General features: G+C 35.4%; 1 non-coding gene across 1 annotated transcript; it reads right to left on the bottom strand.

Moving 5' to 3' along the window:
* Positions 1 to 4726: 4726 nt before the first annotated feature.
* On the bottom strand, positions 4727 to 4798 carry Trnag-ucc (transfer RNA glycine (anticodon UCC)). The gene has a single exon. It is a non-coding gene; the product is annotated as a tRNA-Gly (tRNA).
* Between the last annotated feature and the right edge of the window lie 10368 nt (positions 4799 to 15166).

The following is a 15166-nucleotide window of genomic DNA, read 5'->3' as shown; positions in this document are numbered from 1 at the left end:
CGACGTAAATGCTCAAATCAATCACTGTCAACGACTGATTATAATGTTGTATGTCTATAGCTACTGATTGGTTTTCCTATAAGTCAAAGGGAGGCCACACTTTAATATCGGCGTCGGTGGTGTAAAGGTTAGCATGGTTGCCTTCCATATGCAGTCGATCCGGGTTCGAATCCCGGCTGACGAATAGTATTTTTTTTAAATTTACCTCCCTATCCCCCACTAGTGTGATATGGTTTTTGGTTGACCCCAAACAGGTCAATAGAAATCATCGTTTTTACGTCTGGAAGTGTCCATGGTTGTTTTTCAAGAACTTGATATTTTCAGTATTGTATTGACGTCGTCATTGTCTAAATCAATCACTTTGGTAACACAGTAAAGTTCTATTTCTAGTTGTTCAATGGCTCTAGTCTGTAGTCGTACGTACACTTCAGCTAGACTTCAAGGCGTGTGACGTCAATTGAAGGTAAGAATACTCAATCACCGTCAGCAAATGACCAGAAGGTTGTATACCCAAATTTGCGCATTAGAAATTATCTTTTCCCATAGTGTCGTGGTGTAAAGGTCAGCATGGGGTCTTCCAAGCAGTCGATCCGGGTTCGATTCCCGGCTGACGAACTGTTTTTTAATAAAATGTTTGTTTACCAAAATAAATGCTAAAATGGAAAATGGGAAATTACATATTTTAGCAACACAAGCTTTTATTAAAAAGGACAAAGTTTGTTTTAATTTCTTATTCTAATTGCATATACAAAGTTTGTTATATAATAAAGGAGTTAATATTTGTTGATAACGCGATTGTTTTGTTGTGGCTTTTGACTTATAGTTTTAAAATTTTTTTTTTTTTTTTTTTTTTTTTTTTTTTATAGTTTTAAAAAAATGTATTAGCACTCCATTTTGAGCTTGAAGGACAGTATCGCTGAATTCGTATCGTGTTAATTTATAACGATAAAAATGCAATAAAACAACGCGTTTTTGTTTTCGTATGTAGTCTTTTTGTTTATTGATTTCAAAAATAAAATTCTCCAAATACTAAATTATACAACTAAATAGTGTTCTTGTTAATAAAGTAAACATTCATAAATATTATATAAATATTGTACTTCGCGACGTATTAATATTAAAATATTAATGAGAATACGTTTCTAGTTTCCCTTTAACAATGTTGTATTTCAATATGGGAGATAATTGACTGCACTTAGACAATCATCTATATATATATATGAGGGGGGAGAAGGGGGGGGGGGTGGAGGAGGGGGGGGGGTTATCGTCCTTAACGAGCTACTTATAGTGTTTTTAAGCAAATATTTTCAGTGGCGGCATTGGTACTGTCGAATTCACAAATTATAAATTACTGAAAAGTAGAAAAAAAAAACAACTAAATAGCGGCGTATGATACGCAGCGGGTCGGCTCGTTGAAATTATTTGTTGTGTTGTCAGGAAATATCCCCTGTACTAAGGACAATTTACCTCGCTCAGATCGTTACATCGTAAGGGTTAGATGGGGGAGAAATCATTTATGTCCCTATCGAAAAATTATTATAATTTTATTGTCTATATGTTTATATTCATTTTGTAACAAAGACGGCTTATTTACTTCCTTCCTTATACGGAAACCGGCTCAGAATGTTCACTTCCATTAGCCAGGCAGGCCTCAGTGTGGCAAACCCCGAGAGAGTTCCCCACACCTCGGTCGCTACTTCCGTGGGCTCTCACCGGGCTTTCCTTCCCCACCCACCAGACGCGGGACGTCGTCCTACCGCCTGGTACCCAGCTTGATCGTGGGGGGGGGGGGGGCATTCCGCCAGATCAAAACCCTCTAGCTGCTGTTATCTGCCACTGGCCATTCCGCACCCACTAGGGGGGACATGAGTTTGGTCGGACCAGTGGCATTATTCCGAAGCCCCGTTAAGGCCGCCGCTTAAAGTCAAAAGAAAGATTTGGCGGCGGACTCTTTTGGTTCCAGGCAGTCTTGCACCTCTCCCCCCCCCCCTCGCTGTTATGTGGGGGACTTGGGAGTCCGACGTACCAGGCTCTTCGGAAGAGCCGAACGCATACAGCAGTTCTACTCGTCAAGATCAAAAACCTCTAGCTGCTGTTGGCTACCACTAGCCATCCCGCACCCACTAGGGGGGTCATGAGCTTGGTCCGACTAGTGGCACACATCCGAAGCCAAGTGAAGGCCGCAGCTTAAAGTCAAGACATCTGGCTAGGGTCGAGAGCAAAACCCTTCTTGGTTCCCGGCAGTATTTCCCCTCTCCTCCCCCACGCTATTTGGAGCAAGCAACAGAGATTCGCCCGTCTAGTGCGGACAATTCTCCTGGCTCATTATCATGTAGGGGACTTGGGAGTCCGACATACCAGGCTCTTCGAACTAATTTACTATCCGATTTGAATTTGAATGGAATTGAGCGTAGCTATGTACCGGCGTCGAGGGTGTAAATGTCAGCATGGTTGTCTTTCAAGAAGTCGTTCCGGGTTCGATTCCCGGCTGACGCAATTTTCATTTTTACTTTTACAAAAGTCGTGAATCGTAATTTTTAATTTTTTTAAATAATACTAGGAAATATAATAACATCAACGCCCGTTATCACGTAGATTAAAAGTCCCGAATTGGACCCCCCCCCCCCCCACACCTTCTATAAAATGTCGTCATACCTAAACAAACCAGTTTTGCCCACCCCCCTCACCCAACCATCTCTTTAAAATTGCAGTTTTGTTTTTCTTAATATACCGATTTCTTTCTGAAATATAGGCTGAGCTCTTTAACACTAATAGGTTACACAATTCTATTACACTTTACAAAAACAGTCTTTCAAAAAGTAAAATAAATGCTGTGATTCAGTTCCAAACATTACTTTCTAAAATGGCAAAGTACCCCCCCCCCCCCCCTTCCCTCTACCCCTGTTCAGTGATCACACTTCGTGAATTAATTCCACATTTCTTTGTTTTCCGTTTTGCACCGGCGTCGGTGGTGTAAAGGTCAGCATGGTTGCCTTCCAAGCAATCGATCTAGGTTCGATTCCCTGCTGACGCACATTTTTTTAATTGCATAGATCGAAGTTGTATCTCCAAATAGATTCAACATTCTTAACCCTGTCGTATACGCAGTTTCAAGTATAGAAGACGTCTTGTAAAAGGGCTAAAATCGTTTTTTTTACCTGATTGAGTAGCAATTTAGTCTAATTGTGTTCATCTGTAAACACGATGAGTACCCTTTTATTTATTTGAACGAAATTTTTAATTATATTAGTATTTTATCAAAGATTTTCAATCCATTTTTGAGAAATTTCCGAAACACGGAAGTTGTACTTTCTCCACCTCTTTCAGACATTTCCACTTCTATGTGTTTCTATTTCTTGGAAACACTAGCGATTTTTTTTACCAGTTTCTGTAATTCTATCGCCCGATTGGACTTGAAATATTACTTCCCTTAATGTCATTTGAGAATATACCTGTAAGTTCATTGACAATCACACCCGACAAATATAATATACGAGCCGGCGCGCGGCATAACATACGCCGCTATTTAGTTGTTTCTAATTTTCAATAATTCATAATTTGTGAATTCGACAGTACCAACGCTGACACTGAAAATATTTCTTTAAAACACTATAAGTAGCTCGTTAAGGACCATAACCCCCCCCCCTTCCTTCCCCCCCGTCCCCCCCCCCCCCCCCCTACGTTTAAAATCGTTGGCTCTGCTTGTAAACATTTAGAGTGAACACAGCTCACTAAAACCATGTAGGGGTGGGGAGGTAGGGAGAGCGTTTGCAGCTTGTTTTCTAACGGCTCGAAGAGGAGAATTATATATATAGATATATATAGGCCTATATATATATATATATATATATATATATATATATATATATATATATATATATATATATATATATATATATATATATATATATACATTATACTTGAAGTTTCAAGTTCTTGCAAATCAACAATTGACACTACCAGATGTATAAGCGATAATTGATTCTTATTAATATACTCATTGTTGATAGTAGAGCTCAGTCAATATTTTAGAAATAAATAAATTAAATAATTAATTGAAAAACAAAAACGGCACTTTTAAAGGTGGGTGTGTATGGGGGAGGGGGATGTTGAGTAGGAGAAAGAGAGAAGTTGTTAGCTGACGTGTCACTTAATTTTATCTGAATTGTAGGGAATGGTTGTTTGGGTCATTCGGTCTACGTATAAACAGCGAGGTATGTGGATATTAGTTTATTATTCTAGGATCATTAAAAGTTCAAATTAACTATTATATAATTTTTTTAAAAGTAAAACATACAAAAATAGCATGCGTCGGTCGGGAATCGAACCCGGATCTACTGCTTGGAAGGCAACCATGGTGACCTTTACACTACCGACGCGTATGTAAGTTGGAAAAATGGAAAACAAATGTGAAACTCAGATGTTTGACTACACCGCCTACCAATCACACGTTAACAATGATTGAGTAATTAATTTATTTATTGAACTTGTTTATTATGATTTAATTCATCCATCTTTTATCCGAAGTTAAAAGCTGTAAAACTAAAATATTGTCGACTATGTACATCCTGATATATTGACGTTATTTGGAAAAACAAAAATAAAACAGTTGATCAATATTTGAACTTACATCCTGTATTTCTGCGAATGCTCGATAGTTGTCATATATAATAGAAAAATCTGACTGTTTTGGTTGTAATATGTATGCAATTTTAAAAAAAGTATGTGCGTCAGCCGGGAATCGAACCCGGATCGACTGCTTGGAAGGCAACCATGCTGACCTTTACACCACCGACGCCGGTTGTTAGTGACGCTCAATTTGATTTAAATTATGATTTGCTAATGATTAATTTGACAGAGATTGCTTTGAATATTTACCTGTTTGTGGTCCTCCATCGATCAAGTTACACTTCGAGCGGATGGGGGGGGGGGGGGAAGAAACTTCAATTGGAAATTTCAAATTTGTATAAGTCAACTATCGACACAATCAGACGTCTAACGATGAATTTGACCTATATAGGGTTATCAATAAACCATTATAACAACGGGGTGAGGGGTGGGGGTAAGGTGGGGTGGAATAGGGTGTCGAAGTGTTGCCATTGATTAAGGCTAAAGGGTGGAGTGGGGTTCAGGAACTGAGGACCACTTTTTTTAAAAAAAAAGTAAATTTTGAAACTTGATACTGAGCTATTAACTCGTTTTTAAAAAGAAATTTTTGTAAAATTTAATCGATGTAGTTGACTAAGCTTTATTAAATAAGAAAGGACTTGATATTTTTTTTTTAAATAGCGATTTGCAGGCATAGTGGGGGATATAGGCTGAGGTGTGACTGCATTAGCAGGGATGGAGGACTGACGTTTTGGGACTAAAATTGACAATGGGGAATGGATGACTGACTTTTTGGGATTATATGTGACAACGGGGAATGGTGGATTAACGTTTTTGGAATATGTGTGACAAGGGGGGATGGAGGACTGATTTTTTTGGACCATATTTCACAATAGAAAGGTTGTTGTAAAATCGTTTTTTGAAAAATTTTATTTTATGTGTTTCCAGTGGCGCGCTGGAAGACAACTATTGTTATTGGCAGACGAAAAAAACAAACAATGATTTTGACAGATAAGATTGAGTGCCTTATTTTATTCAAGTCGCATGTTTTACTTTTTAAAATTATTGTTATGATTTACTTTTGGTTAATATTCAACTTTAGATCAAACGATCTTTTGGGCAGATCAAACAGGTCAATCTTCAAATCAATCACCGTCGATATAATCACTGTCGAATCAGATTTTTAAATAAATCGAAAATGGAAAGGTATCGGCGTCGTTTGTGTAAATGTCAGCATGGTTGCCTTTCAAGCAGTCGATCCGGGTTCGATTCCCGGCCACAAAGTCTCATTTTTACTTTTTTTCTTTTACAAAAGTCGTGAATAGTAAATTTTTATTTTAAATTTTAATGATCCTTGGAAACATAATAAAATCAACATGCCAGTTACCACATACACTGGAAGTCCAAAAGTTACCCCCCCCCACTCACACATTCCAAAAAATGGCGTCATTACTATGCTAACCACTCATTGCCCAGCCGCCCCCCCCCCCCCAACCATAATTCTAAAATCGCAGCTTTTCGTTTTTAATATATCGATTTCTTTTTGAAAAATTTGCTGGGCTGTTTCAACACTAAGCATATCAATAGGTTACACAATTCTATTGGGGTCATCCATAAATGACGTCACGTTTGACGATTTTTACCCCCTCCCTGCGTCACACATTGTCATAAAAAGCCAGACCCCACCCCTAAAATGACTTCACACCTGAGCCTACAACCCCCTTCTAAATTGCAGTTGGATTTATTTTTAAAGTCACTATTTTTCCAAAATCTTGTCTCGTCAAAATATTGTATTTTAACCAATTACTATTACAATTTATTAAAACTGTTTTCTAAAACGTGAAATAACGTCTAACATACATTTTCTAACATTGCTTTTTTATAATGAAAAAGTGTGTCGTCGCACCATCTGAGCCCCACCTGATCACAGACCGTCACAAAATTACGGACCCCAGCCCTGACCCCTACGAGTGGGACGTCATTTATGGACGGCCCCATTACAGTTTACCAAAAATAGTTTTCAAAAAGTGAAATTAATGTATTGATTAAGTTTGAAACATTACTTTCTACAACACAAAAGTAGTCTCGACTCCTTGAACCCCCTCCCAACTCTACCCCTGATCATTGATCCACCCCCACCATATCCCTTATTGTTTTTATGTCTGTTTTCCGATAAAATGTTTGATTTCAGAAAGAACAAAATGGAATGTACAAGGCTTGTTATTAATGGGGTGTTTAAATTTGTTAAATTACTAGTTATGTTAATAAACTTAAAGTGCAGTTGTTTTGTTGTGGCTGATTATTCTGATTAAAAAAAATATTTTAGATGTACTTTTTGGAAAATGTATAAAGCACCCTCAAAGGAGTATCGTGTAAATTTATAAAAATAAAAATGCAATAAAATAACGCGTTTTTGTTTTCGTATTTAGTCACCTTGTTTATTAATTTCACAAAAATAAAATACTCCAATTACTAGATCAAACAAACAATAAAATAATGTTTTTGTTAATTAGGAAAACACTTATAAATATTATATAACCATTTTTCTAGCGAAAGTATTAATAAAAATATTAACCAGAATACAATTTTATTGTCCCTTTAATCTGGTTATATTCAATATGGGAGATAATTGACTGCACTTAGTAAGGCAATCTAGCAAGGTGTGTGATGTCAAATGAAGGTAAGAATATTCAATCACCGTCAACAAATGATCAGAAGGTTGTATTCCAAAATTTGCGCATTAAAAATTATCTTTTCTCATAATGTCGTGGTGTAAAGGTCAGCATAGATCTTTCAAGCAGTCGATCCGGGTTCGATTCCCGGTTGACGAACTGTTTTTTTTTTGTAATAAAATCTTTGATTACCAAAACAAATGCTATAATGGGAAATGGGAAATTACATATCTTAACGACATAAGCTTTTATTGAAAGGAGAAAGTTTGTTTTAATTTCTTATTTTCATTGCATGTACAATGTTTGTAATAATAAAGGAGATTATATTTGTTATTTTACCAGTTAAAGCAGGGGTTTCCAACCCCGTGCCCGCGGGCGCCATGTCGCCCGCCGAACGATTCGTATGTGCCCGCCTCTCACTATTCCACAGAGACAGAATTTTTTTTCATAAACATTATTGAAAGGTTGAAGGGGATGGAAATCGAAAGTTTGAGGGGGGGGGGGGGGGGGGGGAGGGTGCAAATTGAAAGTTTTGTCCCCGGGTGACGGGAAGGGTCGCTACGCCTCTGGAAGGAGTTTGTCGATTTAAAATAGATGGTGCCCGCCACCCTACCGATATTTTAGAATGTGCTCTAGAGTAAAAAAAGGTTGGGAACCCCTAAGTTAAAGTAATAAAATAAAACGCGATTATTTTGTTGTGGCTGTTGACTTGTAGTTTTAAACAAAAATATCAGTTGTCCATTCGGCTTCCTATATGGAACACCTATAAAGGCGTGTCGTGTTAAATTAATGACTGCACTTAGATAGGCAATCATTTGTATTCCTTCTTATTGGAATTTTTGGATATTTGAACAATGTTGACATTATACACGGAGCATAAAATTTTGTTGTCTTGCAGTTTTCAATAAACATAGGCATTAGGGTAAACTAATAATAGTAGCATTTACGGGATTAAACTTTACTTGCATGTCATTGACTCCACAACCCGTACCAGTCTTATTTGTTTTATGTTATATTCAATAATTTGTCAAATTTTAGACCAGTCTAATTCCCCTTAATATTAATATATTAACGAGAATATAGTTCTAGTTTCCCTTTAACAAGGTTATATTTCAATATGGGAGATAATAAATGCACTTAGTTAGGCAATCATTGAAATTATTCGTTTTGTTGTCAGGAAAATATCCCCTATGCTAAAGACAATTTACCTAGCTCAGATTGTTACATCATAAGGGTTAGATGGGGGAGAAATAATTTACTTCCCTATCAGAAATTATTATAATTTTATTGTCTATATGTTTATATTCATTTTGTTATGTATGGTTTTTAATAGACTTTTAATTATCAGGTATTTAATATTATAAAAATCTAAAAAATACGTTTTTGACAAAGGTCACAAATAAAAAGTTCATCACTATTTTCCTGAACAAAATTTCACGATACAAACATTTTATAAAAATTTAACTGCGCCAAATAACACAGAACATTCAACACCAAGTGATGTTTGGTGTAACACATTTTGTGTGCACTGTATATAATTATCGAGACAATTTTACTTTCAATAGAAATCACAACATGAGATTTTAAAAGACCGTTTTTGTAATTTAGAAATATATATTGTCATAGTCATTCACAATGGATGTGTTTTCGTTTAACGTTGTTAGTAAACTTGAAAAATCTGAATAAAAGCCTTCTGTTTACTTGAGATGTTAAACAAATAAAAATTTATTTATGTTTATGATTTAGGTGCTTGTGTCATAAGCTAGAATAATTTTTTAAAAATAAATCAAAGATACCAAAAATGTAACTTACATTTTTTTATAAGTAAAAAAAAAAAAAAAAAACAATATTTTGAATACTGAAAAGAACACACTTTGCAGAAAGTATTTATGTCTTGATACATTTTTTTCATATGAAATCAATACAATCCTAAATGAGCATTACTATATCTTAAATAAGAATCTCTGCACATGTAGTTTTTTATGTCAAAATCTTAACTTATCCTAATGATATAAAAAAAACTAAAGAATTCTCATTAGACCTAACAATCCATTTGGCAGATGAAGGAGAGTTCATATGTTTCTTGACCTCGGCATATGAAGGGATAATGTGGTCAGCACTTAGCCCAGCCGCCTTTAATTTTACTTTCCCTAACAAGAGTTAGGTACCCATCATATTTGGGTGGACTCGGGGACGTTCTAATGACTTGGTCCTGGATTCTAACTTGAGACTGTTGGGTGAGCAGCCTAGCGCTCTACCGCTTAGGCCACACTATCCCATACACAAATGGTCTAGTTTACTATTTTTTTCTGGACTTGAAAGGCCTATTTTATTGCAAAAATAAATAAAAATAATCGATCTATATTATAAATCAAACATTTATTGTAAGTTTATACATCAATGTGTTTAATAAAAGCTTATCTGAACATATCATTAAAGGTAGTTGAAAAAGTATTGAGGATATGAAAAATATGACACTGACGTTAGATTTGTTTTGACAACCTGTAAAAGTATATGTTTATAAATTCCATCTCGATCGGGCTGGCGGTAGACTTTCTTTGGGGTGGGGGAAGTGGGGGGGGGGGGGGAGATACCTAGAAGAAACTCTGTTTTATTGTTGGTTTGACTTGGTTGGACTGGTCCTCTTCATCTCTGTAGATATATGGTACTTCTTTGTTTGAGTCGTGTCTACAGTAAACTTCGTTGTGTGCTGCATCGTTTTCTAGGTGCCTGCTTTTGAGGTGCGTTTTTAGTTGTTTCTTTGTGGTAAAGTGGGTGTCTGTAGCCTCACAATACGAGCACTGGTATCTAAATGTCCTGTGGGTGTTTCGTTGCAAAATGTTTGAGCATGTTTGTATCTATTGTAAGTTTGCATATGCGACAGATTAAGGCGTCGAAGTGTTCCTTAACCATAAGGTTTGCCCTTGGTACGAAGAACAAACAAAAGTAGAGTAGACAATTGTTGAGTCGGTCTTCAGTCGGTGTTTTGGACGGGGTGGTGGCTGCTGACACGCTGTCTCCTACATTAACTTGAGCTGCTTTTGATGTTTTCTCCGGTTCTGGGCTGTCCTCTTACTTCCTTTTGGTTGTTGATGTCAGCAAGATTGTTTGTTGTTGTGAGATTTGAGGGTCGGATGTGTCTTTCTATGGTGTCGATATCTGTGTGATGACTGCATACATGCTTGTTACTGGCTGTTGTGCTGCGTCGCCATGTTGTGGCTGATTAATTTTTTTTTGTTTTGTTTTGTTAGGTGAGAGTTCCCAGTCTATGTCTTAGCTTTGCTTGAAATATTCATTTTACCTCGATGTTAGTGCATTTTTTAAAATAAAATCTGAATTTATTCATATTTCCCCACATAGTCGATATATAAATAGCCGTTTGCTACTAGTCTGTTTTCGTCTTCTGTTCTTTGTCTAGTCGTGTTAATTACAATAATTAAGTTAAGTGTGATTACTTTATTTCTTGTGGCTGTTTGATTGGTGGTTTTTAATATTTTCTCAAGTTTGCTTTGCTTTCTGTACTAATAAACAGTCTAAATGAATGTGTTTCTCGGTTTCTTGTATATTTTGTCTGACGTTTGACATGTTATTTTAACATTTTGATTTTGACTTTGTATTTCGTAACACTGGTGTTGTATTAAAAATCAGTCTGTACGCTAATTCCCTTTCTTTTGGTGTAATGAGTTTATTATGTAGATTTCTAAAATATCTATCTGTTATATAGTGTTCCCTGGCCCAACTAGTCCTGGTGAATAAGGTTGTCGCTTGTTGTTTGATTAGGATGTCGTATATTGTTTGTGTGTCTTCCCCAATAATGCTTTTGTTTCCTTGGAATGTTGCTAGCGTTTCTTTATAAAAGCTGCCTATGTCATTTCCCCCATAGTGTAGTGTTGTAATGTTTAATTTTAGAATTATCTTTATGTTTAACCCTATGTAGTATTGTGCTAATGGATGATAATGTGGATATATCCTTATTCTATCCAGATGTTTTAATCTGAATGTATTTATTTTAGTATGAATGTAGCCTTATACCTCCATTTAATTTGTTTTGTATTATAAGGTTGTGTGGCTAATGTTTCTAATAGTGTTTTTGAAAATGAATTATCTAATGTGCTTGTTTGTTTGTTTAATAAACGAATTGGGTATTGTAGAGTATGTCGCTGAGAAAATTATTTTTGGAATGATGTATATGTTTACTAATGCAGTTGTGGCAAAGATGGTTGTATTGCAGTATTGGTATTTTTCCAGATTGAGAATTATTTTATTGTTCAGTATGGCCTAAGTTTCTTGGGCGTCTTTTGTGGGATCGCTGTTATAATTTCTTCTATAAATCCTGAGTTTGTCTGTTAATGCAGGGGTCGGCAACATGCGGCTCGCGAGCCGCATGCGGCTCTTTTGATGTCAAGATGCGGCTCTTCAGCTCCATGCACAAATATTAATAATTATTTTAATTTATTTTTAAAACTCATAAAAATATTAGTCTGCAATACTCGGTAATTAAAGATTTAGATCTAATAACAATGAAAAGTTTCTTATTTGGTGCAGAGCTTGCTAAACTTCTTTAATATGTTTTGTGCGAAACATGTGTATGCTTTTATATGAATAAATATTATTTCGTATTTTAAGCTATTTATTTTATATGTAATATATATATATATATATATATATATATATATATATATATATATATATATATATATATATATATATATATATATATATATATATATATATATATATATATATATATATATGTTAATGTGTTGTAATTATCTTTACCTTTCAACTTTTTTTTTCTTTCCGGTTTTTTTTTTATTTTTATTTTTATTTTTTTTTTTTATTTTATTTTATTTTTTTAAATTTTTTTTTAAATACTTTTATTTGCAATTAAAACAAGTACATCAACATCAAATTTTTTAACATAATTTTGAACACCAAATGAAAACGAAAGGTTTTGCAAATGTACATAATGAATATTTACATGATGTCATGTATTTGATTATAAAAAAATTGCAAAGGGTGACAGTAAAAGGGGTGAAGGTCAAATGAAAGTGTCTTTCCGTTTAATTCAGGATTTTAAAACAGGCAACAGGACATCCAAAATTATCTTACAACAGCAATTATACGCGTATCGTTTTATTTTAAAGAATAATAATGTAATAAAACAACAGCTGGTTCGTTTTCGTATATAGTCACTTTGTTTATTAATTTTAAAAATAAAATACTCTAATGACTAAATCAAACAACCAGCAATGTGTTTTGCTGATTAAAGAAAACACTAATAAACTTTATATAAGCATTGTACTTCCCGAAGTATTTAACACAATATTAATGAGAACACATTTCTATTTTCCCTTTAACAGAGCTGTCGTTTAATATGGGAGGTAATCAACTTCTCATTAAAATTATTCGTTGTGTTGTCAGGAAAATATCCCCTGCCCTAGACTCAAGACAGTTTACCCATCTCAGATTGTTACATCATGAGGGTTAGAAGGGGGTGATATCTTATGGTCTTGTTCGCAGATATTTTGAGAATACATTTACATCCCTATCAGAAATTATTATAAGTTTATTGTTTATATTTTTATTTTCATTTTGTAACTAACACTGGCTTATAAACGAGTATATATTACGTACGTTTTTTAAATAGAATTTTTCTGTTTACCTATCAAAATATTGTTGATTTAAATTTTAAAACTAAGGGAAAAAATCTACATTAGTTTTTAAATTCAGTGCCTTATTTTTGTTTTACTTTTTTAGAATTATTTTTATGATAGGGTTATAACATTTTAAAATATTTACTTTTAGTTAATATTCCTCTTTAGATCAAACGATCTTTGGGCAGATAAAGTAGAGTTCATGTTTCTTGACATCGGCCTATGTAGGGATAATGTGGTAAGTACTATGCCTAGCCGCCTTTAGTTTCCTTATCGTGAGTCAGTGTGATGACGCAAGATTACGTCAGACATGTTTAGCAGATATAGGTTAGCAGAAACAGACCATAGGCCTAGTTGGTTGGTTAGAGAGACCAATGGGCGCACAGGACTGACCGGTCACGTGGGACGGTCAGCTGACCACTGAGGCGTGGGGCAGTAGAGCGATAGGCCAGGAGTTGTTAGGTAGCGGTCAGAGACGGCCGAGAATGTAGATAGTTAGGAGATCATGATTAGATAGCGAAGAGTAGAGAAGGTGTTAGGTTGTAGAATGTAGATAGTGTTAGGATTGGTCGTGGGAGTTAGTAGTATAGTGAACAGTCAGTAGTAGAAGTAAATAGTACAGTGTAGATCAGTTAGGTAGAAACTTGAACATATATATCATTTTAATAAAGAACAATTATAGTTGAACTTGAACTGCGTGTTGTTGGATTCATTCGTTCCGGCCTCCCTTAAAACCCCACCCTCACAATTGGTGGAGCGCGGGTCGAGGACAGGAAAGACAGTATATTGGTTACTCATGACGGAGTGTATTGGTGTACAGCTTTCTTAACTCAACACAACAGAGGGTTTCTTCAACCGGAACGAGTTTGGATTACCAACACAAGGGAACAGTCAACATGTCCAAAAAGATAAGTACCTTCCAAAATTTTTTTAAACGTTTGGGTTTAGACTTGTGCTGGATATTTGGTACCAGCGGTTTTTCTGCCTCTTTCTTATCTGTTTCTTCAACCACACTACCCTTAAAAATGCCTCCATTGTACGAAGTGGGCACTAAAACTGAGCTTAAGTCAGGCCTAGAAGAGTCAGGTAGAATTAATAACTCGTTACTAGATATAAATGTTCAGAATACAGTCAAAGTGAAAAGCAATTCAAGAACTATTGAGGATCCAGATATTCTGGATGAATTGATTATTAGGCTTGGACAATACACGACAACAGAAAATCGAGACTGGTTATTAACTGTTAAAGAATTTGACGTAAAAACTCTAGATGATCCAGATGCTATGGAAGATTTGATCAATAGAATTGTAGATTACAAGGTATTCGGAGATCCAGATTCCTTGTTGACTGAAGAAGAATATGATGCAAAGATAGATGCCGAGTTAGCAGAGAAACAAAGAGAAGCAGAAACATATATTGCCGGACTTAAAGAAGAAACAGAAAGAATTCGTAAAGAAAGAGAAAAATTGAGAGAACTTTGCCAAGCCAAACAAGAAACGGTGCAAAGTTTAGATACTAATAATAACAACCAGACAGCTGAAACAACATTTTACTATTCCTACGATTCAGATTCAGATGACACGTTCAGTGAAGCAAGCGAAATACCTACAACAAAAAGTGAAACACAACATACACTCCAAAAACATAATACGGCAAATCACACCATTCAGATTAACTACAGTCAACAAAAACACAATTACAGTGTCAGATGCTACTATTGTAATAGAACAGGCCACAAACAAATAAATTGCAGAATACGATATTATGATAGACGCCAACAAGATGCACAACGCAACAGACCAAAATATAGACAGATAAATAGAAAAGCTTTTATGTCATCGTTTACAGAAGCCAGTAGAAGAACAGACATATTTACATCAAAAGTCAATAACAGATACGCCACATCAATTAGGGATACACTATGCTCCACAGTGGCAGTACGTAACACATTCGTACAACACCACCAATACACAGGCAGAACACAACGTGTTCACAGTTCAAGAGGCAGCACATATGTTTGGCCAACAGCTATAGTCACCATAGCCACACCCTCAGCGTGTAAAACAGTTGAAGCAGTTGTTTTCAAAAACGGGCCATACGATATGATATTAGGCAACATTACAGGAGTGAAGCAATTTAATGTAGAATTCATGAGTCACAAGCAACAAATAAACAAGCAGCCCAGTATTCGGGACAAAGAACAAATAGACACAAAAGTAGACGAATTGC

The sequence above is a fragment of the Physella acuta genome, unplaced genomic scaffold (genome assembly GCF_028476545.2).
Source record: "Physella acuta isolate Inbredline_101_S28 unplaced genomic scaffold, ASM2847654v3 ptg000699l, whole genome shotgun sequence".
Taxonomy (NCBI): Eukaryota; Metazoa; Mollusca; class Gastropoda; family Physidae; genus Physella; species Physella acuta.
Note: the sequence above shows the minus strand (reverse complement) of the source record. Positions and strands in the feature narration are given on the sequence as shown.